This window comes from Oncorhynchus mykiss, chromosome 18, assembly GCF_057628025.1.
Source record: "Oncorhynchus mykiss isolate SJ-2025 chromosome 18, ASM5762802v1, whole genome shotgun sequence".
NCBI classification, from domain to species: Eukaryota; Metazoa; Chordata; class Actinopteri; order Salmoniformes; family Salmonidae; genus Oncorhynchus; species Oncorhynchus mykiss.
In genome coordinates, this window is record NC_143039.1 from 52,811,667 (window position 1) to 52,836,554 (window position 24,888).

General features: G+C 38.9%; 1 long non-coding RNA gene across 1 annotated transcript; it reads right to left on the reverse strand.

Moving 5' to 3' along the window:
• Positions 1 to 23,435: 23,435 nt before the first annotated feature.
• Positions 23,436 to 24,370, reverse strand: LOC149975588 (uncharacterized). The gene is made up of 3 exons (XR_016488535.1): positions 24,200 to 24,370; positions 23,898 to 23,962; positions 23,436 to 23,749 (listed from the first exon to the last, which is right to left on the reverse strand). It is a non-coding gene; the product is annotated as an uncharacterized LOC149975588 (long non-coding RNA).
• Between the last annotated feature and the right edge of the window lie 518 nt (positions 24,371 to 24,888).

Below are 24,888 nucleotides of genomic sequence, written 5' to 3' on the forward strand. Positions count from 1 at the left end.
TGGATTTCGAGGACTTACAATTGTAGTAATGGTTACTGATAGTGTTTTGAATTCTGTGCTTTGAGGGTCAGTCAAGGCTGGTACAAAAGCTTGCTGCAAGGTGACTTGTAATTCCACCACTGGAGGAGGTGCCGTTGTTATGGCAGTTGTAGCAGGAACAGTTGTTGTAGCAGGGGCATCTGAAATTAATAAAACATTGCACTCTTTTAGAATTTGAAATGTGCTCCAAATGCAACGTGTGCTTAAACTGTACTGGTGATGTACTAGTGTGTACAACTTGATAACGTGGGATGTTGGAGGGAGGACAGTGAAATGTTGCTGATGTAGCCGCATTTGGTTGATCAATTCCGCAACGGGATTTAACTTCAAAGGTTCTACAACTGAACATTACTTGTCAATGGATATTTTTGGAGCACCTATTGATTGGGTTTGCTTACTTATCACAGTGATGGAGTTCAGATCCAAAGATAAGTTGAAGTTAGAGTTTGGATTGGTCACAGCCTCTTTCAATGTTTCAACAATGTCACTGCCCTTGGGGATAGGTACTGTGGAGGTCGCATTGAACTCCAGTTCCAAATCCACCTCTGTGTTAGGATCCTGACCGAGACGAGGCACAGGTCTGCAGAGGGTCAAAAAGTTCATAGGTCAGGGTCAAGTCAAAAGGTGACTGAAAAAGTAAAGTTGTGCTAAAAATAAGGCTTTTTAGGTTCTAAAGACTTTATTGTCTAAATTAAAGAAAATGGTTTAAAAGTAGAATACAATATTACCTGAATTGAGTAACAGTCGTCTGAATGAAACTAAGCCCATATCTTTCTCGGAAGATTGTGTCACACTGTAAGGAGTAGGGGAGAGTAGAGTCAACTTTAATAGACTATCAAATAGTATGAGAGATTTTACAAACATAATATATATATAACATTATTAGGCCTATGTATTTTAACAATCCCTTATTCCCGTAGCTCACCGATCATTAAGCCTAAAGTCATTGTCACTTGAGCCTTAGGTAAAGTCAATAACCACATCAACATAGACACAAATGAATGGTCATATCTGGATTTCGAGGACTTACAATTGTAGTAATGGTTACTGATAGTGTTTTGAATTCTGTGCTTTGAGGGTCAGTCAAGGCTGGTACAAAAGCTTGCTGCAAGGTGACTTGTAATTCCACCACTGGAGGAGGTGCCGTTGTTATGGCAGTTGTAGCAGGAACAGTTGTTGTAGCAGGGGCATCTGAAATTAATAAAACATTGCACTCTTTTAGAATTTTAAAAGTGCTCCAAATGCAATGTGTGCTTAAACTGTACTGGTGATGTACTAGTGTGTACAACTTGATAACGTGGGATGTTGGAGGGAGGACAGTGAAATGTTGCTGATGTAGCCGCAATTGGTTGATCAATTCCGCAACGGGATTTAACTTCAAAGGTTCTACAACTGAACATTACTTGTCAATGGATATTATTGGAGCACCTATTGATTGGGTTTGCTTACTTATCACAGTGATGGAGTTCAGATCCAAAGATAAGTTGAAGTTAGAGTTTGGATTGGTCACAGCCTCTTTCAATGTTTCAACAATGTCACTGCCCTTGGGGATAGGTACTGTGGAGGTCGCATTGAACTCCAGTTCCAAATCCACCTCTGTGTTAGGATCCTGACCGAGACGAGGCACAGGTCTGCAGAGGGTCAAAAAGTTCATAGGTCAGGGTCAAGTCAAAAGGTGACTGAAAAAGTAAAGTTGTGCTAAAAATAAGGCTTTTTAGGTTCTAAAGACTTTATTGTCTAAATTAAAAAATGGTTTAAAAGTAGAATACAATATTACCTGAATTGAGTAACAGTCGTCTGAACGAAACTAAGCCCATATCTTTCTCGGAAGATTGTGTCACACTATAAGAAGTAGGGTAGAGAAGAGTCAACTTTAATAGACTATCAAATAGTATGAGAGATCTTACAAACATAATATATATATAACATTATTAGGCCTATATATTTTAACAATCCCTTATTCCCGTAGCTCACCGATCATTAAGCCTAAAGTCATTGTCACTTGAGCCTTAGGTAAAGTCAATAACCACATCAACATAGACACAAATGAATGGTCATATCTGGATTTCGAGGACTTACAATTGTAGTAATGGTTACTGATAGTGTTTTGAATTCTGTGCTTTGAGGGTCAGTCAAGGCTGGTACAAAAGCTTGCTGCAAGGTGACTTGTAATTCCACCACTGGAGGAGGTGCCGTTGTTATGGCAGTTGTAGCAGGAACAGTTGTTGTAGCAGGGGCATCTGAAATTAATAAAACATTGCACTCTTTTAGAATTTGAAATGTGCTCCAAATGCAACGTGTGCTTAAACTGTACTGGTGATGTACTAGTGTGTACAACTTGATAACGTGGGATGTTGGAGGGAGGACAGTGAAATGTTGCTGATGTAGCCGCATTTGGTTGATCAATTCCGCAACGGGATTTAACTTCAAAGGTTCTACAACTGAACATTACTTGTCAATGGATATTTTTGGACCACCTATTGATTGGGTTTGCTTACTTATCACAGTGATGGAGTTCAGATCCAAAGATAAGTTGAAGTTAGAGTTTGGATTGGTCACAGCCTCTTTCAATGTTTCAACAATGTCACTGCCCTTGGGGATAGGTACTGTGGAGGTCGCATTGAACTCCAGTTCCAAATCCACCTCTGTGTTAGGATCCTGACCGAGACGAGGCACAGGTCTGCAGAGGGTCAAAAAGTTCATAGGTCAGGGTCAAGTCAAAAGGTGACTGAAAAAGTAAAGTTGTGCTAAAAATAAGGCTTTTTAGGTTCTAAAGACTTTATTGTCTAAATTAAAGAAAATGGTTTAAAAGTAGAATACAATATTACCTGAATTGAGTAACAGTCGTCTGAACGAAACTAAGCCCATATCTTTCTCGGAAGATTGTGTCACACTATAAGAAGTAGGGTAGAGAAGAGTCAACTTTAATAGACTATCAAATAGTATGAGAGATCTTACAAACATAATATATATATAACATTATTAGGCCTATATATTTTAACAATCCCTTATTCCCGTAGCTCACCGATCATTAAGCCTAAAGTCATTGTCACTTGAGCCTTAGGTAAAGTCAATAACCACATCAACATAGACACAAATGAATGGTCATATCTGGATTTCGAGGACTTACAATTGTAGTAATGGTTACTGATAGTGTTTTGAATTCTGTGCTTTGAGGGTCAGTCAAGGCTGGTACAAAAGCTTGCTGCAAGGTGACTTGTAATTCCACCACTGGAGGAGGTGCCGTTGTTATGGCAGTTGTAGCAGGAACAGTTGTTGTAGCAGGGGCATCTGAAATTAATAAAACATTGCACTCTTTTAGAATTTGAAATGTGCTCCAAATGCAACGTGTGCTTAAACTGTACTGGTGATGTACTAGTGTGTACAACTTGATAACGTGGGATGTTGGAGGGAGGACAGTGAAATGTTGCTGATGTAGCCGCATTTGGTTGATCAATTCCGCAACGGGATTTAACTTCAAAGGTTCTACAACTGAACATTACTTGTCAATGGATATTTTTGGAGCACCTATTGATTGGGTTTGCTTACTTATCACAGTGATGGAGTTCAGATCCAAAGATAAGTTGAAGTTAGAGTTTGGATTGGTCACAGCCTCTTTCAATGTTTCAACAATGTCACTGCCCTTGGGGATAGGTACTGTGGAGGTCGCATTGAACTCCAGTTCCAAATCCACCTCTGTGTTAGGATCCTGACCGAGACGAGGCACAGGTCTGCAGAGGGTCAAAAAGTTCATAGGTCAGGGTCAAGTCAAAAGGTGACTGAAAAAGTAAAGTTGTGCTAAAAATAAGGCTTTTTAGGTTCTAAAGACTTTATTGTCTAAATTAAAGAAAATGGTTTAAAAGTAGAATACAATATTACCTGAATTGAGTAACAGTCGTCTGAATGAAACTAAGCCCATATCTTTCTCGGAAGATTGTGTCACACTGTAAGGAGTATAGGAGAGAAGAGTCAACTTTAATAGACTATCAAATAGTATGAGAGATTTTACAAACATAATATATATATAACATTATTAGGCCTATGTATTTTAACAATCCCTTATTCCCGTAGCTCACCGATCATTAAGCCTAAAGTCATTGTCACTTGAGCCTTAGGTAAAGTCAATAACCACATCAACATAGACACAAATTAATGGTCATATCTGGATTTCGAGGACTTACAATTGTAGTAATGGTTACTGATAGTGTTTTGAATTCTGTGCTTTGAGGGTCAGTCAAGGCTGGTACAAAAGCTTGCTGCAAGGTGACTTGTAATTCCACCACTGGAGGAGGTGCCGTTGTTATGGCAGTTGTAGCAGGAACAGTTGTTGTAGCAGGGGCATCTGAAATTAATAAAACATTGCACTCTTTTAGAATTTGAAATGTGCTCCAAATGCAACGTGTGCTTAAACTGTACTGGTGATGTACTAGTGTGTACAACTTGATAACGTGGGATGTTGGAGGGAGGACAGTGAAATGTTGCTGATGTAGCCGCATTTGGTTGATCAATTCCGCAACGGGATTTAACTTCAAAGGTTCTACAACTGAACATTACTTGTCAATGGATATTTTTGGAGCACCTATTGATTGGGTTTGCTTACTTATCACAGTGATGGAGTTCAGATCCAAAGATAAGTTGAAGTTAGAGTTTGGATTGGTCACAGCCTCTTTCAATGTTTCAACAATGTCACTGCCCTTGGGGATAGGTACTGTGGAGGTCGCATTGAACTCCAGTTCCAAATCCACCTCTGTGTTAGGATCCTGACCGAGACGAGGCACAGGTCTGCAGAGGGTCAAAAAGTTCATAGGTCAGGGTCAAGTCAAAAGGTGACTGAAAAAGTAAAGTTGTGCTAAAAATAAGGCTTTTTAGGTTCTAAAGACTTTATTGTCTAAATTAAAGAAAATGGTTTAAAAGTAGAATACAATATTACCTGAATTGAGTAACAGTCGTCTGAACGAAACTAAGCCCATATCTTTCTCGGAAGATTGTGTCACACTATAAGAAGTAGGGTAGAGAAGAGTCAACTTTAATAGACTATCAAATAGTATGAGAGATCTTACAAACATAATATATATATAACATTATTAGGCCTATATATTTTAACAATCCCTTATTCCCGTAGCTCACCGATCATTAAGCCTAAAGTCATTGTCACTTGAGCCTTAGGTAAAGTCAATAACCACATCAACATAGACACAAATGAATGGTCATATCTGGATTTCGAGGACTTACAATTGTAGTAATGGTTACTGATAGTGTTTTGAATTCTGTGCTTTGAGGGTCAGTCAAGGCTGGTACAAAAGCTTGCTGCAAGGTGACTTGTAATTCCACCACTGGAGGAGGTGCCGTTGTTATGGCAGTTGTAGCAGGAACAGTTGTTGTAGCAGGGGCATCTGAAATTAATAAAACATTGCACTCTTTTAGAATTTGAAATGTGCTCCAAATGCAACGTGTGCTTAAACTGTACTGGTGATGTACTAGTGTGTACAACTTGATAACGTGGGATGTTGGAGGGAGGACAGTGAAATGTTGCTGATGTAGCCGCATTTGGTTGATCAATTCCGCAACGGGATTTAACTTCAAAGGTTCTACAACTGAACATTACTTGTCAATGGATATTTTTGGAGCACCTATTGATTGGGTTTGCTTACTTATCACAGTGATGGAGTTCAGATCCAAAGATAAGTTGAAGTTAGAGTTTGGATTGGTCACAGCCTCTTTCAATGTTTCAACAATGTCACTGCCCTTGGGGATAGGTACTGTGGAGGTCGCATTGAACTCCAGTTCCAAATCCACCTCTGTGTTAGGATCCTGACCGAGACGAGGCACAGGTCTGCAGAGGGTCAAAAAGTTCATAGGTCAGGGTCAAGTCAAAAGGTGACTGAAAAAGTAAAGTTGTGCTAAAAATAAGGCTTTTTAGGTTCTAAAGACTTTATTGTCTAAATTAAAGAAAATGGTTTAAAAGTAGAATACAATATTACCTGAATTGAGTAACAGTCGTCTGAATGAAACTAAGCCCATATCTTTCTCGGAAGATTGTGTCACACTGTAAGGAGTATAGGAGAGAAGAGTCAACTTTAATAGACTATCAAATAGTATGAGAGATTTTACAAACATAATATATATATAACATTATTAGGCCTATGTATTTTAACAATCCCTTATTCCCGTAGCTCACCGATCATTAAGCCTAAAGTCATTGTCACTTGAGCCTTAGGTAAAGTCAATAACCACATCAACATAGACACAAATTAATGGTCATATCTGGATTTCGAGGACTTACAATTGTAGTAATGGTTACTGATAGTGTTTTGAATTCTGTGCTTTGAGGGTCAGTCAAGGCTGGTACAAAAGCTTGCTGCAAGGTGACTTGTAATTCCACCACTGGAGGAGGTGCCGTTGTTATGGCAGTTGTAGCAGGAACAGTTGTTGTAGCAGGGGCATCTGAAATTAATAAAACATTGCACTCTTTTAGAATTTGAAATGTGCTCCAAATGCAACGTGTGCTTAAACTGTACTGGTGATGTACTAGTGTGTACAACTTGATAACGTGGGATGTTGGAGGGAGGACAGTGAAATGTTGCTGATGTAGCCGCATTTGGTTGATCAATTCCGCAACGGGATTTAACTTCAAAGGTTCTACAACTGAACATTACTTGTCAATGGATATTTTTGGAGCACCTATTGATTGGGTTTGCTTACTTATCACAGTGATGGAGTTCAGATCCAAAGATAAGTTGAAGTTAGAGTTTGGATTGGTCACAGCCTCTTTCAATGTTTCAACAATGTCACTGCCCTTGGGGATAGGTACTGTGGAGGTCGCATTGAACTCCAGTTCCAAATCCACCTCTGTGTTAGGATCCTGACCGAGACGAGGCACAGGTCTGCAGAGGGTCAAAAAGTTCATAGGTCAGGGTCAAGTCAAAAGGTGACTGAAAAAGTAAAGTTGTGCTAAAAATAAGGCTTTTTAGGTTCTAAAGACTTTATTGTCTAAATTAAAGAAAATGGTTTAAAAGTAGAATACAATATTACCTGAATTGAGTAACAGTCGTCTGAACGAAACTAAGCCCATATCTTTCTCGGAAGATTGTGTCACACTATAAGAAGTAGGGTAGAGAAGAGTCAACTTTAATAGACTATCAAATAGTATGAGAGATCTTACAAACATAATATATATATAACATTATTAGGCCTATATATTTTAACAATCCCTTATTCCCGTAGCTCACCGATCATTAAGCCTAAAGTCATTGTCACTTGAGCCTTAGGTAAAGTCAATAACCACATCAACATAGACACAAATGAATGGTCATATCTGGATTTCGAGGACTTACAATTGTAGTAATGGTTACTGATAGTGTTTTGAATTCTGTGCTTTGAGGGTCAGTCAAGGCTGGTACAAAAGCTTGCTGCAAGGTGACTTGTAATTCCACCACTGGAGGAGGTGCCGTTGTTATGGCAGTTGTAGCAGGAACAGTTGTTGTAGCAGGGGCATCTGAAATTAATAAAACATTGCACTCTTTTAGAATTTGAAATGTGCTCCAAATGCAACGTGTGCTTAAACTGTACTGGTGATGTACTAGTGTGTACAACTTGATAACGTGGGATGTTGGAGGGAGGACAGTGAAATGTTGCTGATGTAGCCGCATTTGGTTGATCAATTCCGCAACGGGATTTAACTTCAAAGGTTCTACAACTGAACATTACTTGTCAATGGATATTTTTGGAGCACCTATTGATTGGGTTTGCTTACTTATCACAGTGATGGAGTTCAGATCCAAAGATAAGTTGAAGTTAGAGTTTGGATTGGTCACAGCCTCTTTCAATGTTTCAACAATGTCACTGCCCTTGGGGATAGGTACTGTGGAGGTCGCATTGAACTCCAGTTCCAAATCCACCTCTGTGTTAGGATCCTGACCGAGACGAGGCACAGGTCTGCAGAGGGTCAAAAAGTTCATAGGTCAGGGTCAAGTCAAAAGGTGACTGAAAAAGTAAAGTTGTGCTAAAAATAAGGCTTTTTAGGTTCTAAAGACTTTATTGTCTAAATTAAAGAAAATGGTTTAAAAGTAGAATACAATATTACCTGAATTGAGTAACAGTCGTCTGAATGAAACTAAGCCCATATCTTTCTCGGAAGATTGTGTCACACTGTAAGGAGTATAGGAGAGAAGAGTCAACTTTAATAGACTATCAAATAGTATGAGAGATTTTACAAACATAATATATATATAACATTATTAGGCCTATGTATTTTAACAATCCCTTATTCCCGTAGCTCACCGATCATTAAGCCTAAAGTCATTGTCACTTGAGCCTTAGGTAAAGTCAATAACCACATCAACATAGACACAAATTAATGGTCATATCTGGATTTCGAGGACTTACAATTGTAGTAATGGTTACTGATAGTGTTTTGAATTCTGTGCTTTGAGGGTCAGTCAAGGCTGGTACAAAAGCTTGCTGCAAGGTGACTTGTAATTCCACCACTGGAGGAGGTGCCGTTGTTATGGCAGTTGTAGCAGGAACAGTTGTTGTAGCAGGGGCATCTGAAATTAATAAAACATTGCACTCTTTTAGAATTTGAAATGTGCTCCAAATGCAACGTGTGCTTAAACTGTACTGGTGATGTACTAGTGTGTACAACTTGATAACGTGGGATGTTGGAGGGAGGACAGTGAAATGTTGCTGATGTAGCCGCATTTGGTTGATCAATTCCGCAACGGGATTTAACTTCAAAGGTTCTACAACTGAACATTACTTGTCAATGGATATTTTTGGAGCACCTATTGATTGGGTTTGCTTACTTATCACAGTGATGGAGTTCAGATCCAAAGATAAGTTGAAGTTAGAGTTTGGATTGGTCACAGCCTCTTTCAATGTTTCAACAATGTCACTGCCCTTGGGGATAGGTACTGTGGAGGTCGCATTGAACTCCAGTTCCAAATCCACCTCTGTGTTAGGATCCTGACCGAGACGAGGCACAGGTCTGCAGAGGGTCAAAAAGTTCATAGGTCAGGGTCAAGTCAAAAGGTGACTGAAAAAGTAAAGTTGTGCTAAAAATAAGGCTTTTTAGGTTCTAAAGACTTTATTGTCTAAATTAAAGAAAATGGTTTAAAAGTAGAATACAATATTACCTGAATTGAGTAACAGTCGTCTGAATGAAACTAAGCCCATATCTTTCTCGGAAGATTGTGTCACACTGTAAGGAGTATAGGAGAGTAGAGTCAACTTTAATAGACTATCAAATAGTATGAGAGATTTTACAAACATAATATATATATAACATTATTAGGCCTATGTATTTTAACAATCCCTTATTCCCGTAGCTCACCGATCATTAAGCCTAAAGTCATTGTCACTTGAGCCTTAGGTAAAGTCAATAACCACATCAACATAGACACAAATTAATGGTCATATCTGGATTTCGAGGACTTACAATTGTAGTAATGGTTACTGATAGTGTTTTGAATTCTGTGCTTTGAGGGTCAGTCAAGGCTGGTACAAAAGCTTGCTGCAAGGTGACTTGTAATTCCACCACTGGAGGAGGTGCTGTTGTTATGGCAGTTGTAGCAGGAACAGTTGTTGTAGCAGGGGCATCTGAAATTAATAAAACATTGCACTCTTTTAGAATTTGAAATGTGCTCCAAATGCAACGTGTGCTTAAACTGTACTGGTGATGTACTAGTGTGTACAACTTGATAACGTGGGATGTTGGAGGGAGGACAGTGAAATGTTGCTGATTTAGCCGCAATTGGTTGATCAATTCCGCAACGGGATTTAACTTCAAAGGTTCTACAACTGAACATTACTTGTCAATGGATATTTTTGGAGCACCTATTGATTGGGTTTGCTTACTTATCACAGTGATGGAGTTCAGATCCAAAGATAAGTTGAAGTTAGAGTTTGGATTGGTCACAGCCTCTTTCAATGTTTCAACAATGTCACTGCCCTTGGGGATAGGTACTGTGGAGGTCGCATTGAACTCCAGTTCCAAATCCACCTCTGTGTTAGGATCCTGACCGAGACGAGGCACAGGTCTGCAGAGGGTCAAAAAGTTCATAGGTCAGGGTCAAGTCAAAAGGTGACTGAAAAAGTAAAGTTGTGCTAAAAATAAGGCTTTTTAGGTTCTAAAGACTTTATTGTCTAAATTAAAGAAAATGGTTTAAAAGTAGAATACAATATTACCTGAATTGAGTAACAGTCGTCTGAATGAAACTAAGCACATATCTTTCTCGGAAGATTGTGTCACACTGTAAGGAGTAGGGGAGAGTAGAGTCAACTTTAATAGACTATCAAATAGTATGAGAGATTTTACAAACATAATATATATATAACATTATTAGGCCTATGTATTTTAACAATCCCTTATTCCCGTAGCTCACCGATCATTAAGCCTAAAGTCATTGTCACTTGAGCCTTAGGTAAAGTCAATAACCACATCAACATAGACACAAATGAATGGTCATATCTGGATTTCGAGGACTTACAATTGTAGTAATGGTTACTGATAGTGTTTTGAATTCTGTGCTTTGAGGGTCAGTCAAGGCTGGTACAAAAGCTTGCTGCAAGGTGACTTGTAATTCCACCACTGGAGGAGGTGCCGTTGTTATGGCAGTTGTAGCAGGAACAGTTGTTGTAGCAGGGGCATCTGAAATTAATAAAACCATGCACTCTTTTAGAATTTTAAATGTGCTCCAAATGCATCGTGTGCTTAAACTGTACTGGTGATGTACTAGTGTGTACAACTTGATAACGTGGGATGTTGGAGGGAGGGCAGTGAAATGTTGCTGATGTAGCCGCATTTGGTTGATCAATTCCGCAACGGGATTTAACTTCAAAGGTTCTACAACTGAACATTACTTGTCAATGGATATTTTTGGAGCACCTATTGATTGGGTTTGCTTACTTATCACAGTGATGGAGTTCAGATCCAAAGATAAGTTGAAGTTAGAGTTTGGATTGGTCACAGCCTCTTTCAATGTTTCAACAATGTCACTGCCCTTGGGGATAGGTACTGTGGAGGTCGCATTGAACTCCAGTTCCAAATCCACCTCTGTGTTAGGATCCTGACCGAGACGAGGCACAGGTCTGCAGAGGGTCAAAAAGTTCATAGGTCAGGGTCAAGTCAAAAGGTGACTGAAAAAGTAAAGTTGTGCTAAAAATAAGGCTTTTTAGGTTCTAAAGACTTTATTGTCTAAATTAAAGAAAATGGTTTAAAAGTAGAATACAATATTACCTGAATTGAGTAACAGTCGTCTGAATGAAACTAAGCCCATATCTTTCTCGGAAGATTGTGTCACACTGTAAGGAGTAGGGGAGAGTAGAGTCAACTTTAATAGACTATCAAATAGTATGAGAGATTTTACAAACATAATATATATATAACATTATTAGGCCTATGTATTTTAACAATCCCTTATTCCCGTAGCTCACCGATCATTAAGCCTAAAGTCATTGTCACTTGAGCCTTAGGTAAAGTCAATAACCACATCAACATAGACACAAATGAATGGTCATATCTGGATTTCGAGGACTTACAATTGTAGTAATGGTTACTGATAGTGTTTTGAATTCTGTGCTTTGAGGGTCAGTCAAGGCTGGTACAAAAGCTTGCTGCAAGGTGACTTGTAATTCCACCACTGGAGGAGGTGCCGTTGTTATGGCAGTTGTAGCAGGAACAGTTGTTGTAGCAGGGGCATCTGAAATTAATAAAACCATGCACTCTTTTAGAATTTTAAATGTGCTCCAAATGCATCGTGTGCTTAAACTGTACTGGTGATGTACTAGTGTGTACAACTTGATAACGTGGGATGTTGGAGGGAGGGCAGTGAAATGTTGCTGATGTAGCCGCATTTGGTTGATCAATTCCGCAACGGGATTTAACTTCAAAGGTTCTACAACTGAACATTACTTGTCAATGGATATTTTTGGAGCACCTATTGATTGGGTTTGCTTACTTATCACAGTGATGGAGTTCAGATCCAAAGATAAGTTGAAGTTAGAGTTTGGATTGGTCACAGCCTCTTTCAATGTTTCAACAATGTCACTGCCCTTGGGGATAGGTACTGTGGAGGTCGCATTGAACTCCAGTTCCAAATCCACCTCTGTGTTAGGATCCTGACCGAGACGAGGCACAGGTCTGCAGAGGGTCAAAAAGTTCATAGGTCAGGGTCAAGTCAAAAGGTGACTGAAAAAGTAAAGTTGTGCTAAAAATAAGGCTTTTTAGGTTCTAAAGACTTTATTGTCTAAATTAAAGAAAATGGTTTAAAAGTAGAATACAATATTACCTGAATTGAGTAACAGTCGTCTGAATGAAACTAAGCCCATATCTTTCTCGGAAGATTGTGTCACACTGTAAGGAGTATAGGAGAGAAGAGTCAACTTTAATAGACTATCAAATAGTATGAGAGATTTTACAAACATAATATATATATAACATTATTAGGCCTATGTATTTTAACAATCCCTTATTCCCGTAGCTCACCGATCATTAAGCCTAAAGTCATTGTCACTTGAGCCTTAGGTAAAGTCAATAACCACATCAACATAGACACAAATGAATGGTCATATCTGGATTTCGAGGACTTACAATTGTAGTAATGGTTACTGATAGTGTTTTGAATTCTGTGCTTTGAGGGTCAGTCAAGGCTGGTACAAAAGCTTGCTGCAAGGTGACTTGTAATTCCACCACTGGAGGAGGTGCCGTTGTTATGGCAGTTGTAGCAGGAACAGTTGTTGTAGCAGGGGCATCTGAAATTAATAAAACATTGCACTCTTTTAGAATTTGAAATGTGCTCCAAATGCATCGTGTGCTTAAACTGTACTGGTGATGTACTAGTGTGTACAACTTGATAACGTGGGATGTTGGAGGGAGGGCAATGAAATGTTGCTGATGTAGCCGCAATTGGTTGATCAATTCCGCAACGGGATTTAACTTCAAAGGTTCTACAACTGAACATTACTTGTCAATGGATATTATTGGAGCACCTATTGATTGGGTTTGCTTACTTATCACAGTGATGGAGTTCAGATCCAAAGATAAGTTGAAGTTAGAGTTTGGATTGGTCACAGCCTCTTTCAATGTTTCAACAATGTCACTGCCCTTGGGGATAGGTACTGTGGAGGTCGCATTGAACTCCAGTTCCAAATCCACCTCTGTGTTAGGATCCTGACCGAGACGAGGCACAGGTCTGCAGAGGGTCAAAAAGTTCGTAGGTCAGGGTCAAGTCAAAAGGTGACTGAAAAAGTAAAGTTGTGCTAAAAATAAGGCTTTTTAGGTTCTAAAGACTTTATTGTCTAAATTAAAGAAAATGGTTTAAAAGTAGAATACAATATTACCTGAATTGAGTAACAGTCGTCTGAACGAAACTAAGCCCATATCTTTCTCGGAAGATTGTGTCACACTGTAAGGAGTAGGGGAGAGAAGAGTCAACTTTAATAGACTATCAAATAGTATGAGAGATCTTACAAACATAATATATATATATATAACATTATTAGGCCTATGTATTTTAACAATCCCTTATTCCCGTAGCTCACTGATCATTAAGCCTAAAGTCATTGTCACTTGAGCCTTAGGTAAAGTCAATAACCACATCAACATAGACACAAATGAATGGTCATATCTGGATTTCGAGGACTTACAATTGTAGTAATGGTTACTGATAGTGTTTTGAATTCTGTGCTTTGAGGGTCAGTCAAGGCTGGTACAAAAGCTTGCTGCAAGGTGACTTGTAATTCCACCACTGGAGGAGGTGCCGTTGTTATGGCAGTTGTAGCAGGAACAGTTGTTGTAGCAGGGGCATCTGAAATTAATAAAACATTGCACTCTTTTAGAATTTGAAATGTGCTCCAAATGCAACGTGTGCTTAAACTGTACTGGTGATGTACTAGTGTGTACAACTTGATAACGTGGGATGTTGGAGGGAGGACAGTGAAATGTTGCTGATGAAGCCGCAATTGGTTGATCAATTCCACAACGGGATTTAACTTCAAAGGTTCTACAACTGAACATTACTTGTCAATGGATATTATTGGAGCACCTATTGATTGGGTTTGCTTACTTATCACAGTGATGGAGTTCAGATCCAAAGATAAGTTGAAGTTAGAGTTTGGATTGGTCACAGCCTCTTTCAATGTTTCAACAATGTCACTGCCCTTGGGGACAGGTACTGTGGAGGTCGCATTGAACTCCAGTTCCAAATCCACCTCTGTGTTAGGATCCTGACCGAGACGAGGCACAGGTCTGCAGAGGGTCAAAAAGTTCATAGGTCAGGTTCAAGTCAAAAGGTGACTGAAAAAGTAAAGTTGTGCTAAAAATAAGGCTTTTTAGGTTCTAAAGACTTTATTGTCTAAATTAAAGAAAATGGTTTAAAAGTAGAATACAATATTACCTGAATTGAGTAACAGTCGTCTGAACGAAACTAAGCCCATATCTTTCTCGGAAGATTGTGTCACACTGTAAGGAGTATAGGAGAGAAGAGTCAACTTTAATAGACTATCAAATAGTATGAGAGATCTTACAAACATAATATATATATAACATTATTAGGCCTATATATTTTAACAATCCCTTATTCCCGTAGCTCACCGATCATTAAGCCTAAAGTCATTGTCACTTGAGCCTTAGGTAAAGTCAATAACCACATCAACATAGACACAAATGAATGGTCATATCTGGATTTCGAGGACTTACAATTGTAGTAATGGTTACTGATAGTGTTTTGAATTCTGTGCTTTGAGGGTCAGTCAAGGCTGGTACAAAAGCTTGCTGCAAGGTGACTTGTAATTCCACCACTGGAGGAGGTGCCGTTGTTATGGCAGTTGTAGCAGGAACAGTTGTTGTAGCAGGGGCATCTGAAATTAACAAAACATTGCACTCTTTTAGAATTTGAAATGTGCTCCAAATGCAACGTGTGCTTAAACTGTACTGGTGATGTACTAGTGTGTACAACTTGATAGCGTGGGATGTTGGAGGGAGGACAGTGAAATGTTGCTGATTTAGCCGCAATTGGTTGATCAATTCTGCAACGGGATTTAACTTCAAAGGTTCTACAACTGAACATTACTTGTCAATGGATATTATTGGAGCACCTATTGATTGGGTTTGCTTACTTATCACAGTGATGGAGTTCAGATCCAAAGATAAGTTGAAGTTAGAGTTTGGATTGGTCACAGCCTCTTTCAATGTTTCAACAATGTCACTGCCCTTGGGGATAGGTACTGTGGAGGTCGCATTGAACTCCAGTTCCAAATCCACCTCTGTGTTAGGATCCTGACCGAGACGGGGCACAGGTCTGCAGAGGGTCAAAAAGTTCGTAGGTCAGGGTCAAGTCAAAAGATGACTGAAAAAGTAAAGTTGTGCTAAAAATAAGGCTTTTTAGGTTCTAAAGACTTTATTGTCTAAATTAAAGAAAATGGTTTAAAAGTAGAATACAATATTACCTGAATTGAGTAACAGTCGTCTGAATGAAACTAAGCCCATATCTTTCTCGGAAGATTGTGTCACACTGTAAGGAGTATAGGAGAGAAGAGTCAACTTTAATAGACTATCAAATAGTATGAGAGATCTTACAAACATAATATATATATATAACATTATTAGGCCTATATATTTTAACAATCCCTTATTCCCGTAGCTCACCGATCATTAAGCCTAAAGTCATTGTCACTTGAGCCTTAGGTAAAGTCAATAACCACATCAACATAGACACAAATGAATGGTCATATCTGGATTTCGAGGGCTTACAATTGTAGTAATGGTTACTGATAGTGTTTTGAATTCTGTGCTTTGAGGGTCAGTCAAGGCTGGTACAAAAGCTTGCTGCAAGGTGACTTGTAATTCCACCACTGGAGGAGGTGCCATTGTTATGGCAGTTGTAGCAGGAACAGTTGTTGTAGCAGGGGCATCTGAAATTAATAAAACATTATACTCTTTTAGAATTTGAAATGTGCTCCAAATGCAACGTGTGCTTAAACTGTACTGGTGATGTACTAGTGTGTACAACTTGATAACGTGGGATGTTGGAGGGAGGACAGTGAAATGTTGCTGATGAAGCCGCAATTGGTTGATCAATTCCACAACGGGATTTAACTTCAAAGGTTCTACAACTGAACATTACTTGTCAATGGATATTTTTGGATCACCTATTGATTGGGTTTGCTTACTTATCACAGTGATGGAGTTCAGATCCAAAGATAAGTTGAAGTTAGAGTTTGGATTGGTCACAGCCTCTTTCAATGTTTCAACAATGTCACTGCCCTTGGGGATAGGTACTGTGGAGGTCGCATTGAACTCCAGTTCCAAATCCACCTCTGTGTTAGGATCCTGACCGAGACGAGGCACAGGTCTGCAGAGGGTCAAAAAGTTCATAGGTCAGGGTCAAGTCAAAAGGTGACTGAAAAAGTAAAGTTGTACTAAAAATAAGGCTTTTTAGGTTCTAAAGACTTTATTGTCTAAATTAAAGAAAATGGTTTAAAAGTAGAATACAATATTACCTGAATTGAGTAACAGTCGTCTGAACGAAACTAAGCCCATATCTTTCTCGGAAGATTGTGTCACACTGTAAGGAGTATAGGAGAGAAGAGTCAACTTTAATAGACTATCAAATAGTATGAGAGATCTTACAAACATAATATATATATAACATTATTAGGCCTATATATTTTAACAATCCCTTATTCCCGTAGCTCACCGATCATTAAGCCTAAAGTCATTGTCACTTGAGCCTTAGGTAAAGTCAATAACCACATCAACATAGACACAAATGAATGGTCATATCTGGATTTCGAGGACTTACAATTGTAGTAATGGTTACTGATAGTGTTTTGAATTCTGTGCTTTGAGGGTCAGTCAAGGCTGGTACAAAAGCTTGCTGCAAGGTGACTTGTAATTCCACCACTGGAGGAGGTGCCGTTGTTATGGCAGTTGTAGCAGGAACAGTTGTTGTAGCAGGGGCATCTGAAATTAATAAAACATTGCACTCTTTTAGAATTTGAAATGTGCTCCAAATGCAATGTGTGCTTAAACTGTACTGGTGATGTACTAGTGTGTACAACTTGATAACGTGGGATGTTGGAGGGAGGACAATGAAATGTTTTTCATTTAGCCGCAATTGGTTGATCAATTCCGCAACGGGATTTAACTTCAAAGGTTCTACAACTGAACATTACTTGTCAATGGATATTATTGGAGCACCTATTGATTGGGTTTGCTTACTTATCACAGTGATGGAGTTCAGATCCAAAGATAAGTTGAAGTTAGAGTTTGGATTGGTCACAGCCTCTTTCAATGTTTCAACAATGTCACTGCCCTTGGGGATAGGTACTGTGGAGGTCGCATTGAACTCCAGTTCCAAATCCACCTCTGTGTTAGGATCCTGACCGAGACGAGGCACAGGTCTGCAGAGGGTCAAAAAGTTCATAGGTCAGGGTCAAGTCAAAAGGTGACTGAAAAAGTAAAGTTGTGCTAAAAATAAGGCTTTTTAGGTTCTAAAGACTTTATTGTCTAAATTAAAGAAAATGGTTTAAAAGAAGAATACAATATTACCTGAATTGAGTAACAGTCGTCTGAACGAAACTAAGCCCATATCTTTCTCGGAAGATTGTGTCACACTGTAAGGAGTATAGGAGAGAAGAGTCAACTTTAATAGACTATCAAATAGTATGAGAGATCTTACAAACATAATATATATATAACATTATTAGGCCTATATATTTTAACAATCCCTTATTCCCGTAGCTCACCGATCATTAAGCCTAAAGTCATTGTCACTTGAGCCTTAGGTAAAGTCAATAACCACATCAACATAGACACAAATGAATGGTCATATCTGGATTTCGAGGACTTACAATTGTAGTAATGGTTACTGATAGTGTTTTGAATTCTGTGCTTTGAGGGTCAGTCAAGGCTGGTACAAAAGCTTGCTGCAAGGTGACTTGTAATTCCACCACTGGAGGAGGTGCCGTTGTTATGGCAGTTGTAGCAGGAACAGTTGTTGTAGCAGGGGCATCTGAAATTAATAAAACATTGCACTCTTTTAGAATTTGAAATGTGCTCCAAATGCAATGTGTGCTTAAACTGTACTGGTGATGTACTAGTGTGTACAACTTGATAACGTGGGATGTTGGAGGGAGGACAATGAAATGTTTTTCATTTAGCCGCAATTGGTTGATCAATTCCGCAACGGGATTTAACTTCAAAGGTTCTACAACTGAACATTACTTGTCAATGGATATTATTGGAGCACCTATTGATTGGGTTTGCTTACTTATCACAGTGATGGAGTTCAGATCCAAAGATAAGTTGAAGTTAGAGTTTGGATTGGTCACAGCCTCTTTCAATGTTTCAACAATGTCACTGCCCTTGGGGATAGGTACTGTGGAGGTCGCATTGAACTCCAGTTCCAAATCCACCTCTGTGTTAGGATCCTGACCGAGACGAGGCACAGGTCTGCAGAGGGTCAAAAAGTGCATAGGTCAGGGTCAAGTCAAAAGGTGACTGAAAAAGTAAAGTTGTGCTAAAAATAAGGCTTTTTAGGTTCTAAAGACTTTATTGTCTAAATTAAAGAAAATGGTTTAAAAGAAGAATACAATATTACCTGAATTGAGTAACAGTCGTCTGAATGAAACTAAGCCCATATCTTTCTCGGAAGATTGTGTCACACTGTAAGGAGTAGGGGAGAGAACAGTCAACTTTAATAGACTATCAAATAGTATGAGAGATCTTACAAACATAATATATATATAACATTATTAGGCCTATATATTTTAACAATCCCTTATTCCCGTAGCTCACCGATCATTAAGCCTAAAGTCATTGTCACTTGAGCCTTAGGTAAAGTCAATAACCACATCAACATAGACACAAATGAATGGTCATATCTGGATTTCGAGGGCTTACAATTGTAGTAATGGTTACTGATAGTGTTTTGAATTCTGTGCTTTGAGGGTCAGTCAAGGCTGGTACAAAAGCTTGCTGCAAGGTGACTTGTAATTCCACCACTGGAGGAGGTGCCATTGTTATGGCAGTTGTAGCAGGAACAGTTGTTGTAGCAGAGGCATCTGAAATTAATAAAACATTATACTCTTTTAGAATTTGAAATGTGCTCCAAATGCAACGTGTGCTTAAACTGTACTGGTGATGTACTAGTGTGTACAACTTGATAACGTGGGATGTTGGAGGGAGGACAGTGAAATGTTGCTGATGAAGCCGCAATTGGTTGATCAATTCCACAACGGGATTTAACTTCAAAGGTTCTACAACTGAACATTACTTGTCAATGGATATTATTGGAGCACCTATTGATTGGGTTTGCTTACTTATCACAGTGATGGAGTTCAGATCCAAAGATAAGTTGAAGTTAGAGTTTGGATTGGTCACAGCCTCTTTCAATGTTTCAACAATGTCACTGCCCTTGGGGATAGGTACTGTGGAGGTCGCATTGAACTCCAGTTCCAAATCCACCTCTGTGTTAGGATCCTGACCGAGACGAGGCACAGGTCTGCAGAGGGTCAAAAAGTTCATAGGTCAGGGTCAAGTCAAAAGGTGACTGAAAAAGTAAAGTTGTGCTAAAAATAAGGCTTTTTAGGTTCTAAAGACTTTATTGTCTAAATTAAAGAAAATGGTTTAAAAGTAGAATACAATATTACCTGAATTGAGTAACAGTCGTCTGAACGAAACTAAGCCCATATCTTTCTCGGAAGATTGTGTCACACTGTAAGGAGTAGGGGAGAGAAGAGTCAACTTTAATAGACTATCAAATAGTATGAGAGATCTTACAAACATAATATATATATATAACATTATTAGGCCTATATATTTTAACAATCCCTTATTCCCGTAGCTCACCGATCATTAAGCCTAAAGTCATTGTCACTTGAGCCTTAGGTAAAGTCAATAACCACATCAACATAGACACAAATGAATGGTCATATCTGGATTTCGAGGGCTTACAATTGTAGTAATGGTTACTGATAGTGTTTTGAATTCTGTGCTTTGAGGGTCAGTCAAGGCTGGTACAAAAGCTTGCTGCAAGGTGACTTGTAATTCCACCACTGGAGGAGGTGCCATTGTTATGGCAGTTGTAGCAGGAACAGTTGTTGTAGCAGAGGCATCTGAAATTAATAAAACATTATACTCTTTTAGAATTTGAAATGTGCTCCAAATGCAACGTGTGCTTAAACTGTACTGGTGATGTACTAGTGTGTACAACTTGATAACGTGGGATGTTGGAGGGAGGACAGTGAAATGTTGCTGATGAAGCCGCAATTGGTTGATCAATTCCACAACGGGATTTAACTTCAAAGGTTCTACAACTGAACATTACTTGTCAATGGATATTATTGGAGCACCTATTGATTGGGTTTGCTTACTTATCACAGTGATGGAGTTCAGATCCAAAGATAAGTTGAAGTTAGAGTTTGGATTGGTCACAGCCTCTTTCAATGTTTCAACAATGTCACTGCCCTTGGGGATAGGTACTGTGGAGGTCGCATTGAACTCCAGTTCCAAATCCACCTCTGTGTTAGGATCCTGACCGAGACGAGGCACAGGTCTGCAGAGGGTCAAAAAGTTCATAGGTCAGGGTCAAGTCAAAAGGTGACTGAAAAAGTAAAGTTGTGCTAAAAATAAGGCTTTTTAGGTTCTAAAGACTTTATTGTCTAAATTAAAGAAAATGGTTTAAAAGTAGAATACAATATTACCTGAATTGAGTAACAGTCGTCTGAACGAAACTAAGCCCATATCTTTCTCGGAAGATTGTGTCACACTGTAAGGAGTAGGGGAGAGAAGAGTCAACTTTAATAGACTATCAAATAGTATGAGAGATCTTACAAACATAATATATATATATAACATTATTAGGCCTATATATTTTAACAATCCCTTATTCCCGTAGCTCACCGATCATTAAGCCTAAAGTCATTGTCACTTGAGCCTTAGGTAAAGTCAATAACCACATCAACATAGACACAAATGAATGGTCATATCTGGATTTCGAGGGCTTACAATTGCAGTAATGGTTACTGATAGTGTTTTGAATTCTGTGCTTTGAGGGTCAGTCAAGGCTGGTACAAAAGCTTGCTGCAAGGTGACTTGTAATTCCACCACTGGAGGAGGTGCCATTGTTATGGCAGTTGTAGCAGGAACAGTTGTTGTAGCAGGGGCATCTGAAATTAATAAAACATTATACTCTTTTAGAATTTGAAATGTGCTCCAAATGCAACGTGTGCTTAAACTGTACTGGTGATGTACTAGTGTGTACAACTTGATAATGTGGGATGTTGGAGGGAGGACAGTGAAATGTTGCTGATGAAGCCGCAATTGGTTGATCAATTCCACAACGGGATTTAACTTCAAAGGTTCTACAACTGAACATTACTTGTCAATGGATATTTTTGGATCACCTATTGATTGGGTTTGCTTACTTATCACAGTGATGGAGTTCAGATCCAAAGATAAGTTGAAGTTAGAGTTTGGATTGGTCACAGCCTCTTTCAATGTTTCAACAATGTCACTGCCCTTGGGGATAGGTACTGTGGAGGTCGCATTGAACTCCAGTTCCAAATCCACCTCTGTGTTAGGATCCTGACCGAGACGAGGCACAGGTCTGCAGAGGGTCAAAAAGTTCATAGGTCAGGGTCAAGTCAAAAGGTGACTAAAAAAGTAAAGTTGTACTAAAAATAAGGCTTTTTAGGTTCTAAAGACTTTATTGTCTAAATTAAAGAAAATGGTTTAAAAGTAGAATACAATATTACCTGAATTGAGTAACAGTCGTCTGAACGAAACTAAGCCCATATCTTTCTCGGAAGATTGTGTCACACTGTAAGGAGTATAGGAGAGAAGAGTCAACTTTAATAGACTATCAAATAGTATGAGAGATCTTACAAACATAATATATATATAACATTATTAGGCCTATATATTTTAACAATCCCTTATTCCCGTAGCTCACCGATCATTAAGCCTAAAGTCATTGTCACTTGAGCCTTAGGTAAAGTCAATAACCACATCAACATAGACACAAATGAATGGTCATATCTGGATTTCGAGGACTTACAATTGTAGTAATGGTTACTGATAGTGTTTTGAATTCTGTGCTTTGAGGGTCAGTCAAGGCTGGTACAAAAGCTTGCTGCAAGGTGACTTGTAATTCCACCACTGGAGGAGGTGCCGTTGTTATGGCAGTTGTAGCAGGAACAGTTGTTGTAGCAGGGGCATCTGAAATTAATAAAACATTGCACTCTTTTAGAATTTGAAATGTGCTCCAAATGCAATGTGTGCTTAAACTGTACTGGTGATGTACTAGTGTGTACAACTTGATAACGTGGGATGTTGGAGGGAGGACAATGAAATGTTTTTCATTTAGCCGCAATTGGTTGATCAATTCCGCAACGGGATTTAACTTCAAAGGTTCTACAACTGAACATTACTTGTCAATGGATATTATTGGAGCACCTATTGATTGGGTTTGCTTACTTATCACAGTGATGGAGTTCAGATCCAAAGATAAGTTGAAGTTAGAGTTTGGATTGGTCACAGCCTCTTTCAATGTTTCAACAATGTCACTGCCCTTGGGGATAGGTACTGTGGAGGTCGCATTGAACTCCAGTTCCAAATCCACCTCTGTGTTAGGATCCTGACCGAGACGAGGCACAGGTCTGCAGAGGGTCAAAAAGTGCATAGGTCAGGGTCAAGTCAAAAGGTGACTGAAAAAGTAAAGTTGTGCTAAAAATAAGGCTTTTTAGGTTCTAAAGACTTTATTGTCTAAATTAAAGAAAATGGTTTAAAAGAAGAATACAATATTACCTGAATTGAGTAACAGTCGTCTGAATGAAACTAAGCCCATATCTTTCTCGGAAGATTGTGTCACACTGTAAGGAGTAGGGGAGAGAACAGTCAACTTTAATAGACTATCAAATAGTATGAGAGATCTTACAAACATAATATATATATAACATTATTAGGCCTATATATTTTAACAATCCCTTATTCCCGTAGCTCACCGATCATTAAGCCTAAAGTCATTGTCACTTGAGCCTTAGGTAAAGTCAATAACCACATCAACATAGACACAAATTAATGGTCATATCTGGATTTCGAGGGCTTACAATTGTAGTAATGGTTACTGATAGTGTTTTGAATTCTGTGCTTTGAGGGTCAGTCAAGGCTGGTACAAAAGCTTGCTGCAAAGTGACTTGTAATTCCACCACTGGAGGAGGTGCCATTGTTATGGCAGTTGTAGCAGGAACAGTTGTTGTAGCAGAGGCATCTGAAATTAATAAAACATTATACTCTTTTAGAATTTGAAATGTGCTCCAAATGCAACGTGTGCTTAAACTGTACTGGTGATGTACTAGTGTGTACAACTTGATAACGTGGGATGTTGGAGGGAGGACAGTGAAATGTTGCTGATGAAGCCGCAATTGGTTGATCAATTCCACAACGGGATTTAACTTCAAAGGTTCTACAACTGAACATTACTTGTCAATGGATATTATTGGAGCACCTATTGATTGGGTTTGCTTACTTATCACAGTGATGGAGTTCAGATCCAAAGATAAGTTGAAGTTAGAGTTTGGATTGGTCACAGCCTCTTTCAATGTTTCAACAATGTCACTGCCCTTGGGGATAGGTACTGTGGAGGTCGCATTGAACTCCAGTTCCAAATCCACCTCTGTGTTAGGATCCTGACCGAGATGAGGCACAGGTCTGCAGAGGGTCAAAAGGTTCATAGGTCAGGGTCAAGTCAAAAGGTGACTGAAAAAGTAAAGTTGTACTAAAAATAAGGCTTTTTAGGTTCTAAAGACTTTATTGTCTAAATTAAAGAAAATGGTTTAAAAGTAGAATACAATATTACCTGAATTGAGTAACAGTCGTCTGAACGAAACTAAGCCCATATCTTTCTCGGAATATTGTGTCACACTGTAAGGAGTATAGGAGAGAAGAGTCAACTTTAATAGACTATCAAATAGTATGAGAGATCTTACAAACATAATATATATATAACATTATTAGGCCTATATATTTTAACAATCCCTTATTCCCATAGCTCACCGATCATTAAGCCTAAAGTCATTGTCACTTGAGCCTTAGGTAAAGTCAATAACCACATCAACATAGACACAAATGAATGGTCATATCTGGATTTCGAGGACTTACAATTGTAGTAATGGTTACTGATAGTGTTTTGAATTCTGTGCTTTGAGGGTCAGTCAAGGCTGGTACAAAAGCTTGCTGCAAGGTGACTTGTAATTCCACCACTGGAGAAGGTGCCGTTGTTATGGCAGTTGTAGCAGGAACAGTTGTTGTAGCAGGGGCATCTGAAATTAATAAAACATTGCACTCTTTTAGAATTCGAAATGTGCTCCAAATGCAACGTGTGCTTAAACTGTACTGGTGATGTACTAGTGTGTACAACTTGATAACGTGGGATGTTGGAGGGAGGACAATGAAATGTTGCTCATTTAGCCGCAATTGGTTGATCAATTCTGCAACGGGATTTAACTTCAAAGGTTCTACAACTGAACATTACTTGTCAATGGATATTATTGGAGCACCTATTGATTGGGTTTGCTTACTTATCACAGTGATGGAGTTCAGATCCAAAGATAAGTTGAAGTTAGAGTTTGGATTGGTCACAGCCTCTTTCAATGTTTCAACAATGTCACTGCCCTTGGGGATAGGTACTGTGGAGGTCGCATTGAACTCCAGTTCCAAATCCACCTCTGTGTTAGGATCCTGACCGAGACGAGGCACAGGTCTGCAGAGGGTCAAAAAGTTCATAGGTCAGGGTCAAGTCAAAAGGTGACTGAAAAAGTAAAGTTGTGCTAAAAATAAGGCTTTTCAGG